General features: G+C 40.2%; 1 protein-coding gene across 5 annotated transcripts in view; it reads left to right on the forward strand.

The window, feature by feature from the left end:
* The first annotated feature begins 3135 nt into the window (after positions 1–3135).
* Positions 3136–14627, forward strand: part of PLXNB2 (plexin B2) — a 357594-nt gene continuing 346102 nt past the window's right edge. The window contains exon 1 of one of the 5 annotated variants that reach the window (XM_026669041.2): positions 3136–3743. The gene's annotated coding sequence lies outside the window, so the exon portion shown is untranslated. The remainder of the gene's footprint in view (positions 3744–14627) is intronic. The other 4 variants (XM_026669040.2, XM_087969402.1, XM_026669042.2 and 1 more) reach the window with 4 other exon arrangements.

Below are 14627 nucleotides of genomic sequence, written 5' to 3' on the forward strand. Positions count from 1 at the left end.
GCAAGTTATTAGGCGCGATCTAATTCATGATGTGCTCCAACTCCAACACGAATTGAATTAACTTGTTTAACGTTGTTTTGCTGCTCCGGTAACGGGGCTCTGAATTCTTGGGGGGAAGACATCCATAAATAGAGGCATGGTTTCTCTCTGTTTTGGGGGAAGAAACCAGGTAAAACATTGCTGCATTCAGACTAAATTATCGGTTTTTTTCCAGAACAAGCCCTATCTCCACCACCTGGAATCGTTGTCACAACTGCTGCAGTCTTTGGCTGCTGCTAAACCGGTCTTAAAAGTGATCACTTGCCAAACATTTTCCCATTCTTGTATTGAAGGCTACTGTAAACATTACAGAGATAATACACAGCATGTATTTTGAATGCTTGAAATGCATTCTGTTTGCCATCTAAGTATTATTATTACAGCCTAGCAACCTGCAGCCATATGTAAGAAAATAAGTATTGTGCTCACAAAGCCTTCATTAAATAACTAAGGCTATAACAGTAAGTGCAATTATAGTAACAAACTAAACATACTTGGAAATAGGGGTTACTTATTTCAATGGGATATACTTCCAAGAGAATGCTACTACCGATAGACTTTAGCTGTGTTAGGATGCCATTCTCGTCACTGCATTTATTTCAGAGTAATCAGAGTGTTTCAAGTTCATAAGGAAATCTATATAATGACACACACACACACACATATATGTGGTATTCAGCTTTGTTCGGGTATTTTCCCACGTCATTGTAATTGTGCTTTTAAAGTTGTAGCAAGAATCTCGTCTGCCATCATCAGGCTTCTGTATTGTGTTTGTCTGTGAGTCAAAAAAAAAAAAAAAGTCTGACTCACAAACACAATACAGAAGCCTGATGATGGCAGATGAGATTCTGCCGAAACGTTGCTACAACTTTAAAAGCACAACTACAATGACGTGGGAAAATACCCGAACAAAGCTGAATACCATACATGTAAGTACCTGTGAAAAATTGATATATATATATATATATACACACACACACATACATATATGTCTAAGTGTGTTCGGGTCTTTTCCTGTGTAAGATTAAGAGTATCTTGGTGACGTTTCGGCGAGGTCCCACTCGCCAGCTTTCAGCTTCGTGCCAGTGCAAGCAGATGGGACCTCACCAAAACATCACCAAGATACTCTTAATCTTACACGGGAAAAGACCCGAACACACCTAGACCTACATACCTGTACCCGTGAAAATCTACAAAATACACACACACACACACACATGTATCTTCTATTATATTACTTAAATTTATTCTTTAAATGTCTCACCTTTCTTTCCTGCAGGATCTCACTTTTCCTTCATGTATTTGATTTGCTATTTAGCTCTCCAAGGTTAACTTCAGCCCAACACTCAAGCAATACCCTGATCAAGAAACTGCTGAAGAGCCATCAATGAACAGCCCTAACCAAAGAATGTCTAAGACTGCCCTCACCCACCCAGACAGGCAAGACACCAAAATATAAATGGAGAACAAACAGCACTCCTTAGTAGCACTGATATTACCTAGTTAGGGTATTGAAATGTGCAAGAAAACCAACAAGCTCAGAGCGCACTAAGGACCCTTTATTTAGCTCTTTATTTAGCTCTCATTTGTTCTTTCTATATGTTCTCAACTTCTTTGGTACAGCTCAGACTCTTGTATTCAATCCACATTCATTCATCATTCATCCATTCTTCACCTTGCCTCTTCTTCTGATACCGTAGATGTATTTCTTAAATAACCCATTCCCAGTGCATTCCATTCACTTTTTATAATTCTCCTCACACAGCCAACTCCTAAGTGTGTCAATATATTGCATGTACCTTTTGTATACATAGGCACTCTAGGGTGAGGCAAATGTTGAAATATGCACTGTAATGTCATGACCTTGAGTTGCGAAACAGGTTTTGTGCTGTGTCATTTCATTGTCATTTGGTTACTTGTAGACACCTATGCTTAGAGAAAGACAACAATAGCTGAAATCTTTGTTATAGAAGATCAAGAGTTATTAGAGTTATGGCATAGAACAAAATGCCCCAAAGTTCGCCAGTCTTTTTACATTAGCAGGAAATGCTGACATACTTTTATCTGTTTTATCTTCCTAAGAAGTGTGGTGTGAATATTTATGTAACACCCAAAATAACAAACTTTCTGACTCTTTGCCAATCTATTCCATTTCAATTTAAAACCTCAGGTAGGTATGCAAATGTCACAGTAGATGGCACCACTAGCCAACCTTGGCTGACCTTGGAAAACATAAGCTGGGTTGAATTAGTGCTATAGGTAAACAGGGGACCACAAAGAAATGAAATCCCAGATCTGGGAAATAACCAAGAAACAAAGGAAACAAATGATACTGGATTCCTACAGGAGCCGCTCATTGTGTTCCCAGGAATAGATATTGATCTGACGAAGTCTTTATTTTTTTTTTAAACCATGGTATATTTCCAGGATTATTATTATTATTATTATTTTCAGATACAGATCTTCACATCCAGGAATAAAAAAAAAACGAGCAAGGAAACTGCCAATAGGTGATGGTGGTAGATAACTTGTAACTTCACAACATATGGCCAGAAATTTTCTATGTATTTCTTTGCAAATTTCTACCGATAGGGACTAAAAATTCACAGCGCTGTTGGGAAGTATAAAGAAAAAAAAAAGCAAGTCATATTTAAACTACAATATTTGGCATGAAATGCGGGGGCGGGGTGTGAGAAAACACCCCCCCCCCGGCTTAGAAAGAAGCCAGAGACTCGTTTAATGGCCTTTCTTCAACCAGCCGCTTTAGAGAGGAGCGAGAAAGCTCTATTAACCCAGCTGTTCAAGTCAGACCCAAACTCCGAGGCTCTTAAAGGTCCCCATACAGGTTCCGGAGCCAAACCGGGCCCAACCTCCCTCGCCCACACCGGCAACGGCCCCTTTCGTCTCGCATAGCGGCACGGTCCTGGCGTCAGCAAGCCGAAGCCTGAAGCGGCGGGCACAGAAGCCCAAAGAGGCGGAGAAGAAGAAGCGAAGCCCTCCGTGCTTTTTTAGCCGGAGATTCTAGTGGCGGCTAAGCCCGTTTTTCCACGGAGGCGTCGGGCGCTAGAGGGCGGGCGGAGAGTTTTCCCCCCTTTCCCAAGCTGCTTGCTCGGCTTTGTTATTTCTTGACGCGGCCCCCCACCCCTCCTCCCCGGCCTGGTCCCTCCATTTCCTGTCTGGCTTTGTGAGGGCGACGGATATGGGCAGCAGCCTCTCCTCAGGTGTGTCTGCTCCGGGCTGTTTTCCGCCTTCCCCGCGGCGGGGCCGGCAGGAGGGCGCGAGCCAGAGGCGGGCGCTCCGGCGCGTCATGTGAATGAGCTCCCTCGCTCTCCTTTGGCGGCGCGCCTCATTCCCGCCCGCCTTTCCTTCCCTTATCTTTTATTTTAATTTTTCTTTCTCTTTCTTTCGTGGGAGCCGCCGCTTTCGCTCCGACTTGTTGGAGGCGGCTGTCTGGCTTCAAGCGAACGAGGCTTGCTGCCTCCTGGCAAACATGGACAGCCCCGTTGAGAGCGCGGCGACTCCTGCCGCCGGTCCTTTGAGCTGCCTGGGTTGAGGCGCAGCCAGCCGGGAGAGAGAAGCGGCTCCAGTGCCGGGCGGCGGCGGCGGCTGGAAAGCCGAAGAGAGAGAGAGAGAGAGAGAGAGAGAGAGAGCCGCGCACACAAAGGCGGGCCCGGCTCGGCTTCTCCCTTAGCCTTCCAACTTGGGTAAGTTTTCCTCCTCCCGCCCGCTCGCTCGCTCGCTCTCCCTCCGTTCTCGGTCCTCCCTCCTTTCCACAAAGGGTGGCTCCACCTGTTGAAAGGCTCGAAACCCCTCCCGGGATTGCTGATTTGCTGATCCGCCGAGCAAACAAACAACCCCAGCCTCTCTCGGAAGCTCTCGCTCGCCGCTTTCCATTCCCGACGACGCCTTCCAGTCGCTGGCCCCGCGCTCCGTCTCTTCGCTTGGAAAGGAAGTTGGGGAGCTTCGGGACCGCTGGGAAGCAGGGCAGGAAGGGGGTAAAGAAGACTCGGTTCCCCGCCGCCACCACCACCACCCCGGTATGTTTCAGTTCGAGCGATCGCCCGCTCCTTTTTTTTTCTCCTGCTTTTTCTCCAAAGGATCAGCGACCGTCCTTCCATGTTTGAACCAGCAGATGGTTTCCATTAAGGGCGAAGTCCTTGGCTTTTCACCCGACGAACTGTGTGGCTGGCGGGTGCTGTGTGTGTGGTTCAAGCTCGGTTTGAAGCCTCAGGTTTAGTGACATGTGAAACTTTTCTCCAGCGCTACGGTGGGGACGCGATTCCCTCCCTCTCCTCTCCTCCCCCCCCGCCCCTTTCCCCAAAAACGCTCTTGTCACCCTTTAAATTCTTAGGAAAGGGGTTGGGAATTGAGGGATCGGGGATGGCAGGACGTTTTTTCGGATCCTTTGCGGAACTGTAAGAAGAAAGGTGTTTCCCCCACCCACCTCCCCCACCCCACCCACCTACCTCCCCACCTCCTACACTTTCGCGACTGCGATTAACTTTCAGAATAGCGAGCTGGTTTGATCATGCCTTGCGATCCGCCCGAGTTGTATAGCATTACACAAACCCTTTCACTCGGCTCCCATTCATTCCTGCTTGGGAGGGGAGTCGTTGGCTTGAGTAGCATTCAGCCTCTTGGACCTGAGATCTCTGCCCCTGTTTTTGACACACTGAGATTGAAGGCAGGTGAGGGGAGTTTGCTGTGTGTGGGGGGATGGGGAAGGTTTAAAATCTAAAACTAAAAAAAACAAAAACTAAAGCACTTCTCTTATTTTGCTGAAGGGAACTGGGCTTTGTACTTCAGTTTGTGACTCACTCGGTTTCTTTGCTTTGGAACAAGGTACTTTTGTCTGGTGGGGGGTGGGTTGCTCTGCAGTTATCCAAGTGGCTCTTCCAGGCATGAGATTGTGACACCTGCAGTTCGTATGGGAAGGTATTTCATTAGCTTGTCAGTTAATTAGCCACTAAAGGGAAGATAACCCTCCTCTGGCTAGGGTACACATACTACCGTGTTTCTCATATAATAAGGCCGGGTCTTATTTTTTTTTTTTTGAGACCCGAAAAAATGGCTAGGCCGTCTTTTTGGGGGTGACTTAATTCCACCCCCTTGCATCTTCGGGCGGGCGGTGACGGCTTGGATGTTGACCTCGGCGTTGGTGGGGCACTTCGTATCGGGGTCAACGCAGGCAGCACCATATCCGGGTGTGCAACAAAAGTACTTCCTAACAGCAAGCCCCCCCTGCCATTTCCCCCATTTTGCATGTTTTAATATAGGCCTTAATTTGGGGGGAGGGGCTTAATTTCATTTCATGCCTATAAAACATGCTGGGACTTCCTATTGGGGGAGGCCGTATTGTTGGAGAAACAGGGTACAAAATCAATCTCTGCGCTTACTTGAATGTTTTATGCCCACACCAAAGATAGCACATCTCAGCGGTGGACTTTAATATTGGAAGTTTAACCCGCTATCTTTTATGTTCTACTCATCCTATCTGAAATTCAGCTGTCTAGCTAGGTGGCCTAGAAATTTAGATTTTTTTTTTTTCTCAATTGCTTTGCCAAAAAATTAAAGGCACTCTTTTCTAGCTTATGGTCGCCTGATTTATCTGGCTACATTCAAGTTTCTATAGTTAGCTCTTCTCACAATCCAGCATATCAGGATATTTTGTGGACAAAAATTGTTTTTTTTTACTCCCCCCCCTTTTTTTTGCAGCCTTTATAGATATTACAGTGAAGCAAGATGCCTTTAGAGCAGCAATCTTGTCATGGTGTAGGTAGTTGCATTTTGGGCAGGCTTACTCCGAAGCATACCCTGTTGAACTTCACATGTGGAACTCCCAAGAAGCTATGACAGGCATATATATATATGATGAACTAGTTTAGTTTTCCCCACCCTTTCGGTTTATAAATTTTCATGTTTAATTTTTAAAGAACCTTCCTCTTCCTGGTGAATTTTGGATTGATTCCTAACACAGAATTTACACAGTAGCATCCTTCCAGATGGTGATTGCCAAAAAGTGATCAGTGGGTTAGAATCTAATTGCTTCTCACATGCTGGGCTTCTAGATCATGACATAGCAAGGTTGAAAAAACAATTTAGTGCATAATTGAAAATAGCACTAGCACAACAACTTCACTATAAGGAAGAAAAGCTCTGACTTTGAAGAGGGAAACAACTTCACCATAAGGAAGGAAAGCTCTGACTTTGAAGAGGGAAAAATGAGACAAGTGACTGGAAAATTAGGAATAAGAAGTTCTCCTTTGAGGTACAAGCTTTTGTGATAAGGGTTAAAACCTAGGGATGTGCGTGCTGAAACAGTATCTGGTCACAGGTTGGGTCTAGAGTGACTTAGTCATCTTGAACTTGTCCAGGGCCTTTTTGTAAATCTGACAAACATAGGGTTCTATGTCCATTTCAGTACTCCCCCTTGCTTTGCAGCATCCAATATTGTGTGTGTGTGTGTTGTTTATTTTAGTTTCACATTTTGTCCATTGAAGAAGTAGCCCAGTAACTGAGAGTGTGTGGGAAAGACTTTAGTAACCCAATATATGGCAATACAGGTCTTATCACTGTATTTCAAAATATTTGTGTTAATGCCTTGATTGAAACATGTTGATCCGTCTCCAGTTTCAAATGGAATATTTTCATCAGGACGCACCCTGTGTTTTACATCAAAGCATTTGTTGTCATTCTGCCTTCCCCCCTCTTTAGAAACTTCGAATTGACACCCCCTGTTTGAACATTGTTTAATGCTATTCTGGAAAGTTCTTTGCACTGCTTTCCATTGCAGAATTCTAGAACAGATATGTAGAAACTATAGGGTACATGTGTAGTTGATAAATCTTGCTACTTGAACATCAATTACTTTTTTATTATTTCACTGTCTAGTATGTAGACTTAATGCTAAGTAAAATAGATGGTTTGCTTAAGGATCTTGCCTGCTGTTCCCTCTATCTATTAAATAATTATTTTCTGGTGAAATCATACAGTAGAGATAGACAAGCTAGGTTCAACATCGGTATTTTTCTGGTTTCTGGGTTAACACATTGCTATTGTAGTTTGTAAACCTTGTTTTGCTAATGTGTTATATGAATACTGTCAATAAAATTATACATTCAGAAATATATAATTATACAAACCTTGCTTTAATGTCATTCACATACAAGGATGTACATTAGGAATAGAGATATAATTCCTTGCAAGGTATAAGAAAATTGTTGAAGTTGACTTTGATGTTTTGCTGATACACAAGAATTATGTCAAATTAAAAAGTGATTGACTTTATGAAGAGTTTCCTTAATCACTTTAATAATTTCAAGACTACAACAAATACTGGTTGAGTCTGATTCTTTTGCTACCTATCTTCAGCTTTGCTTCCCTTCCTACAACCTCTGCTCAGAGCATATTTGGGATTGCTGCCTAAATATTAAAGTGGTAGGTCTCTTGCTAATTAATTTGAGGGCCAATTCACTAGCATTTTATTTAAGTTTCATTTAAAGTAATAGAGGCTGCAGACAATGATTACTGTTCTCTTGTCCACATATTCCTCATTTCTACAGATAGGATATATTTATTAATTATATTGTTTTGCTTTTCAATATATCTTACTATTCCCCAAAAAACATAGAAATTTCAACAATAATATAAAAACAAAGAGAATAAATGTAAAATGACGCCTATCTACCTATATCTCCAAATAGATGTCATGATAACTGAAAAACATTTTGGTCTATTGAGCTTCATTCAGGATACATTGAGATAGAATATTCAGAAGATGATCCTATTGGTTTTTCAGTTTATTTTATTGATTTATCAATTAATTTTATTTATTAAATTTCAATACTTTCCATTTCATCTTAGTAACTCTGGGCATTTACAACATAATAAAAGCATAGAAATACACAAAGACATACATTAAAACAGAATTAAAAATATTAGGACTTCCAAATTAAAGATCAAGATACAAAATTCAAAAGACTAGGAGATTAACAAGGAACGGGAGATTCACAAACCATTCTCAGGGCTTCACTACACTTTAAGACTCCCATGCTAATTGGAAAAACCAGGTCGTAACACTCTTCTGGAAAACTGAGTGGGAGCTCCAGGGATGATAAAATATTCCATAGGCCTGGAGCAGCAACTGAGAATGTTCTCCTTCTAGATCCTTCCAGCCAAAACTCCTTGGCTGATAGGCCACATCCAGCCCTTGGTCTTTTTAAGCTGATTGGTACATGACAATGTACTTGATGGACATGAGAATGCTGCATTCCTCTGATATCCTGGTCCCATGCCATGAAGGGATTTAAATGTCCAACACCTTGAATTGGATCCAGAGGCAAACTGGTACCCAGAGCAGCTTGCATAGCTTGCGTTATAGGCTACCTGTCCAATTTGAAAGTCAACGAGGCCCCGAGCCCAAGTTTGTCTTCTGCACCAGTTTCAGATCCTTCCAGCCAAAACTCCTTGGCTGGTAGGAAACACAGCTTGTCTAGCTGGGACATGACAATGTACTTGGGACAAGGCTGTTCCCATAGATGACCAGGGTATGTTTCACTGAGAGGAGAGCTTCTTGATCCTGGAAAGAATGTAACTTAGCACACAACCCAAAATCCAGTAAAGGCTGTCCCAATCACAACTGCCACCCTGTCTTAGCAGGGTTCAATTGAAGCTTGCTACGCCTCATCTAGGCCCCCTCAGCCTCAGGGCACCGAGAAAGCTTTACTTTCAGTTTTAAAGGGAGCTGAAATGAAATAAAATAAATATTTATTAATACAGATCAAGCAGAAAGGGAAAGAAAGGATCCGGTTGGGCTATACCAGCCTACAATCAGGCAATTGCTTTTTACACACAGTTTATATTGTAGATTTTGTTAAAGTTAGGCCAACTCCAGTTAGGACATTTTGCAAGAATTGTAGTGCTTGATCACTTGTTTGATCCCACTTAAATTGGGATCTTCATTTTGCTCCATAAGAGAGATTTTATTCATATTGAGAATGATATGGCTCATGTGTGCAAAGTCTTCATTTGTGTGTTCTTTTTTGTATTTCTGCCTATTTGATTAAAGTGTGAGAATGGATTTGTTCTCATTATAAACTTTGCTAGTCCTTGCCTCAAAGTTCTATTTTTAGTCTTTAGGACTGCAGTCATTTTAACACTTTCCTAGGAATAGTCTTCATTAAACTTAACAGGGCTTTCTTCTTGGTAGACTTCTACTGCAAATCTCTTTTAAAAATCTCTGATGATATTTATGCCTCATATTTTGCAGTAGAGTAAAATATACAAGTACAATGCAGACCTCCATTTCTCTCTCTCTCTCTCTCTCTCTCTCTCTCTCTCTCTCTGTGTGTGTGTGTGTGTATATATATATATGTATATATATATATATGTGTGTGTGTGTATATATATTCTTGTATGGCAAACTAGCGAATTTATCTCTTCACTCTTCACACACAATTTCAACACGGTTATACCGGATCAGTACCAGTTGCTAGTCGTTTGGACAACAAGTCAGTTATCCACTTGCTGGCTTCAAGCTTATAAACATGCAGTATTTTGATGCCCAACTTAAATGAATCTTTGGAGGAAGGGAAGACTTGCTACTGCCATTAATTGAGATCCAAAAATATTTTCTATCTAATTGTGGTTATTAAGAGTTCTAGTAATAAATACAAACTATTAACCTTTGCATTACAGATATCTATTAAAATCAGTGCAAGGATTTGAATAACACGCATAATATGCAAATCTAACTCATCAGGTTATTTAATAGCAATAGCACTTAATGGTGGTATTCAAAATTTTTTTACTACCAGTTCTGTGGGTGTGGCTTGGTGGGAGTGGCATGGCTTGGTGGGCATGACGGGAAGGATACTGTAAAATCTCCATTCCCTCTCCCCCCCACTAACCTGCTTTCCAGCTCTGTTTTCCTGTGCAGGGCAACCAAAGAAGACCCAGCCAATCAGCTGGGACTCAGGAGGCAGAGAATAGATGGGGGTGGGGCCAGTCAGAAATGGTATTTGCCAGTTCTCCGAACTACTCAAAATTTCCACTACCGGTTCTCCAGAACTGGTCAGAACCTGTTGAATACCACCCTCTGGCACTTATACTTATATACCGCTTCACAGTACTTTTACAGCCCTCTCTAAGTGGTTTACAGAGTCAGCATATTGACCCCAACAATCTGGGTCCTCATAATAATCTGGGCAGTATTTTTACATACTTGTTTTTAATATATCCTTGCAACTAATGTACTCTGATTGTGGCCAATTTCTATCATGTAAACTATGACATTATGCAATAACAGTATAGTTTTCTTTTTTTCTTCTTAAAATTCATCCACAAAATATTTTTTAAAATCTTTTCAGTTTTTATTTTCTTTTTGCTGAAACATCTTTTTTAACCCTTTTGCAAGAACAGTATGTGTTTATGTCCTCACACCCGCACACACGTAAGAGGAGCAGAAGTGATTCATAAAGATAAGTAAATAATTGAGAGAAACATTGTTCTTTCTCATTGCAACTCACTGAGATGTTCTCATAGATCCCTGAAAAAGATTTCCTGAAATTCTTGGTAAGGCAAGACAACTTGGTAAAGCAAGATAACTCTACAGATACAGTAATTCTTCCTTTAGAGTTCATGTAAATTAAATAGGGACTTTTTCATTACTCTGATTTCACTAAGTAGCCTGATGGAAACTAGTTTCTACAAACTTACCTTGTTGCTTGGTTGTTTAATATCAGTTTTTGACCTTGTTCATTCAAGCTTGATATCCAATAATTGTTGGTTCAAAATTTTAAAATAGATCATTCAGTATTTTAGCTGAATTAGCAACATTGCTAGAAAGTTCATTCTACATACAATTGGTTTATAATACATATTGTTCTGAAAAGGAGGATCAAGCTAATTTTATATAAAATCTGGGCATAGAAAAATGCCTGCACTTTTTATCCTTTGTCTTTACAATAACTGGAGTTAAAGTTGTAAATCAAGTTAGAGGTTATGGTCATCAGATCTGAGATGACAGATTCCTACCTATAATAGCCATGGCAATTTGATTCTTTTTAAAAATTAGTTAATTTTAGAACAGTTTGTTTTAATGATCTCACCAAATCTACAAACCGTAAACTTCCTGTTACTATGCCTTCCCAGAGATCTTAGTGTTTGAGCCAATCTCAGTCTATCTAATGATAATATTTTTGAACAAAATTTAACAGATTTCTGTTATGGTTCCGAAATACATTTGAACATAAATTGCTGTAATCCATGATTATTCTGTTGAAACGTATTTGCAGGCTGGTCTCTTAGAAGTAAAGTTAAGAAAATGTGTACCTTTTAGTTTGGAAAAGTAAAATTGTGCAAGAAGATGAATTGATGACATAAAGCAAATGATGGATGATGAATGATAGATAACTCAGCAAAGCACTTTGCATATGAGAGTTTTCATGATTATTATAGTATTTTAATTTTTCTTGAACTTTTCTCTTATCTGTAATAACAGAAATAGTAGCTACATGGATAGTGATCCGTAAAACAACAACAACAACAACAACAACAACAACAACAACAATAATAATAATAATAATAATAATAATAATAATAATAATAATAATAATAATAATAATAATAATAATAAACATTGCAGGCTTTTGAAACACTGCCAAAATGTTGTAGCAATGTGGCCAAATATAATATTCTTAATAGCAGTGTCATAATATGAATAGATATTTTTCTTCTAGCTATGCTTTCATTCTTCAAACAGAATAAAGCTCTATAGATGAATGTCCACTGCAGGATAATGTAATTATCATACTTAAGTCCTGATCATAATAATTTTTATTGACCACAGAAAGGTTGCCTGTGGAACAAATACTTTTGGATGATTCATATGCAGAATATGCAGAGAAAAGCAAAATGAAGCAAAGAAATACTTGCAGTGCACTTCTTTTGCCAGTTGTAGAATTTCTGAAATCACTGAAGTAAAGTGATGGAGTTAATGCTGTTAGTTTTGACCCAAAACTAGTTTTCTCTATATATGGCACTTTCAGTGTCTGAGATTTTCATACTCTGCACATGTTTAAAGTGAAATGCATAACCTGAAGCCAGAGATCGTGTTATCATTGAATATCTTAGATATGGTCCCAGAGACCTTTTATTAAATTGTAATTTTGAATGAGACAAAACAGAAAAAGCATTAAATGAATAATTAAAAAGTGAATGTATTGTTAATGTTCATTCATAATTAAATTAAACTTAATTGTATATATAGAACAAAGGCCTTCAAACTTGGCAAGTTTAAGACTTGTGGACTTCAACTCCCAGAATTTCTGAGCTAACATGACTGGAGGAGGAATTCTGGGAGTTGAAGTCCACAAGTCTTAGTTGCCAAGTTTGAAGACCCCTGGTATAGAATCATAGAGATGGAAGAGATCTTATAAGATATCTCATCCAATCCCATGTTCAGTACCACATTCATTACATTTTTAAAATTCTGAGATTTTCCTTTTTTTTTTTTGCTTTGTCAGTTGAGTAATAATTTCCCCAAAATCCTGAAGGAAAAGCTTTGTTTTTGTTTGCTTTATCTTTAAGGAAAATGTAGACATACAGTAATTCTATGTCAGGGGTGTTAAACTGGTGGCCCATGGGCCGGATGTTTCACACGCAGGCCACACCCACCCCAGCTCCACAAAAGGGAATAACATCATGAAACATCACATCACTGCAACGTGATGCAACAAGTTTGACACCCATGTTGCATGTCATCTACCCACTCAGTAAAAGGAAAACAATCCCTTCTTGGTCAAGCAATGGTCATTTCCTTCCTTCCTTCCTTCCTTCCTTCCTTCCTTCCTTCCTTCCCTCCCTCCTTCCTCCCTTCCTTCCTTCCTTCCTTCCTTCCTTCCTTCCTTCCTTCCTTCCTTCCTTCTCCAAAGAACTATTTCTTTTCTTTTTTTCCTATATCCCTTTTCTTTTAATCCAGAAGGAAGCTAAGCCTGCTTCCTTTGTTTCCAGGCTAGTAGTAATATTCCAGTTCTATTGAGTAAGGTGCTTCTTTCTCTCCTCTTGACCAGAATCCTCTTTTCCACTTTCTCAAAACACAACCTTCCGTTTCTTCCATTCTCAGCTAAGCTATGTCCACTGCTCTCCTTTGGTATAAGTGTGTGTGAATGCTACATCTTTAAACTTTCTGCCCTTTTCAGTCTGGGGAGAAACCTTGATGCTCTTCATTTTTCTTTCATTTAACTAATATTCTAAAGTCCTCACAGACTACTATTCTTTTTAAATAGCTGTGTCAGCCTTTCATTCGTTAACTGCTTAAGGTATCTGTCTTTGTCTTTGTAAACTCTTAACTGTAACTATTGAGGGTAATTGCTCATATGCGATTGCCTCTGTGTCATTAAGCGTCAGATATTATCTTATATAATCATTGATTGGAAAGTACCTTAGAGGTTATCTAGTCAAACTTCTGGCTCAAGGCATAATCTACTAGAATACTTTTCACAGGAGATAATCAGAAGCAGAACTCACTGTTTCGTAAACTAGCTTGTTCCATCTTCTCACATTCTTAAAGTCAACAAGTTCCTCTTGATGTAGTGCTTGAATCTACTTCCTTGTGATTTCAACTACTGGGTTTGCTTTTGTCAATAAACCCCTGGAAATTATCACTGCTATCAATGACTGGTAATCTTCTGTCCACTAAATGAGCCTCGGTGCTTACTACATTCTATTAGGATAGCCATGCCGCCTGCATTTATCCAAATTGTATTTCCCTTTGTTCCTATTAAGTGGTTTGTTCCAAGATCAAAAATCAGTTCAGGACTGATCTTTTGTATGTTTTCTAATCTTCAAAAGTTTACAAAAAACAATTGTTATGGTCTCTCTTTGAAACTTAGGTAGTGGTTATAACTGCTAGTGCTTTCCTGGCTTAAAGAAGAGGACCTACTGAAGAGAAAATAAAATATCTCTTAACGTCCCCTTGAATCAGACTAGAACTAAATTATGTTTCTTCTAACTCAGGGGTGTCAAACTTGTGTCATCACAGCGGTGCCATGTGGCATATTGGGACTTTTCCCCCCATTGCTAAGCCAGGTGGGGCTGGGGCCAGCACGTGACACATCTGGCCCATGAGTTTGACACCCCTGTTCTAACTGATCTTTTCAAAGATGGGGTTAGATCACAGGTGTCAAACTCAATCGCGTCACAGGCCAGATTGTGACATATCATGACTTTATTTGTCTTTGTGGCGTCGTAGTGGGCATGGTCTGCATGTGACATATCTGGCCTGCAGGCCACCAATTTGACAGGCCTGGACCAGGAAGAGCTTGGTAGGAGAAAACTGGAGTTGCAGAGAGATAAACTGGCAGGATCTTCATCTCTTTTGCATCCACTTCTCATTTTTAAAAAAGTTCTGCTTTTTAGAGTGCAATTAATTCCATGCCTTCTTTCTCTGATTGCTCTTTCACTTCAATTCCCCCTATAGGTCAAAGACCTGTAATATCTTTCCCCCCCTGATTTTCTAGAGGCCTGATGACAAAAGTATCAGTAGCATTTTCTCTTGAATCCTTTTGGTTATCTAATGATATCTGTTT

The sequence above is a fragment of the Notechis scutatus genome, chromosome 6 (genome assembly GCF_049901735.1).
Source record: "Notechis scutatus isolate UNSWTSFEM ecotype Mainland chromosome 6, rNotScu1.2, whole genome shotgun sequence".
Classification (NCBI taxonomy): domain Eukaryota; kingdom Metazoa; phylum Chordata; class Lepidosauria; order Squamata; family Elapidae; genus Notechis; species Notechis scutatus.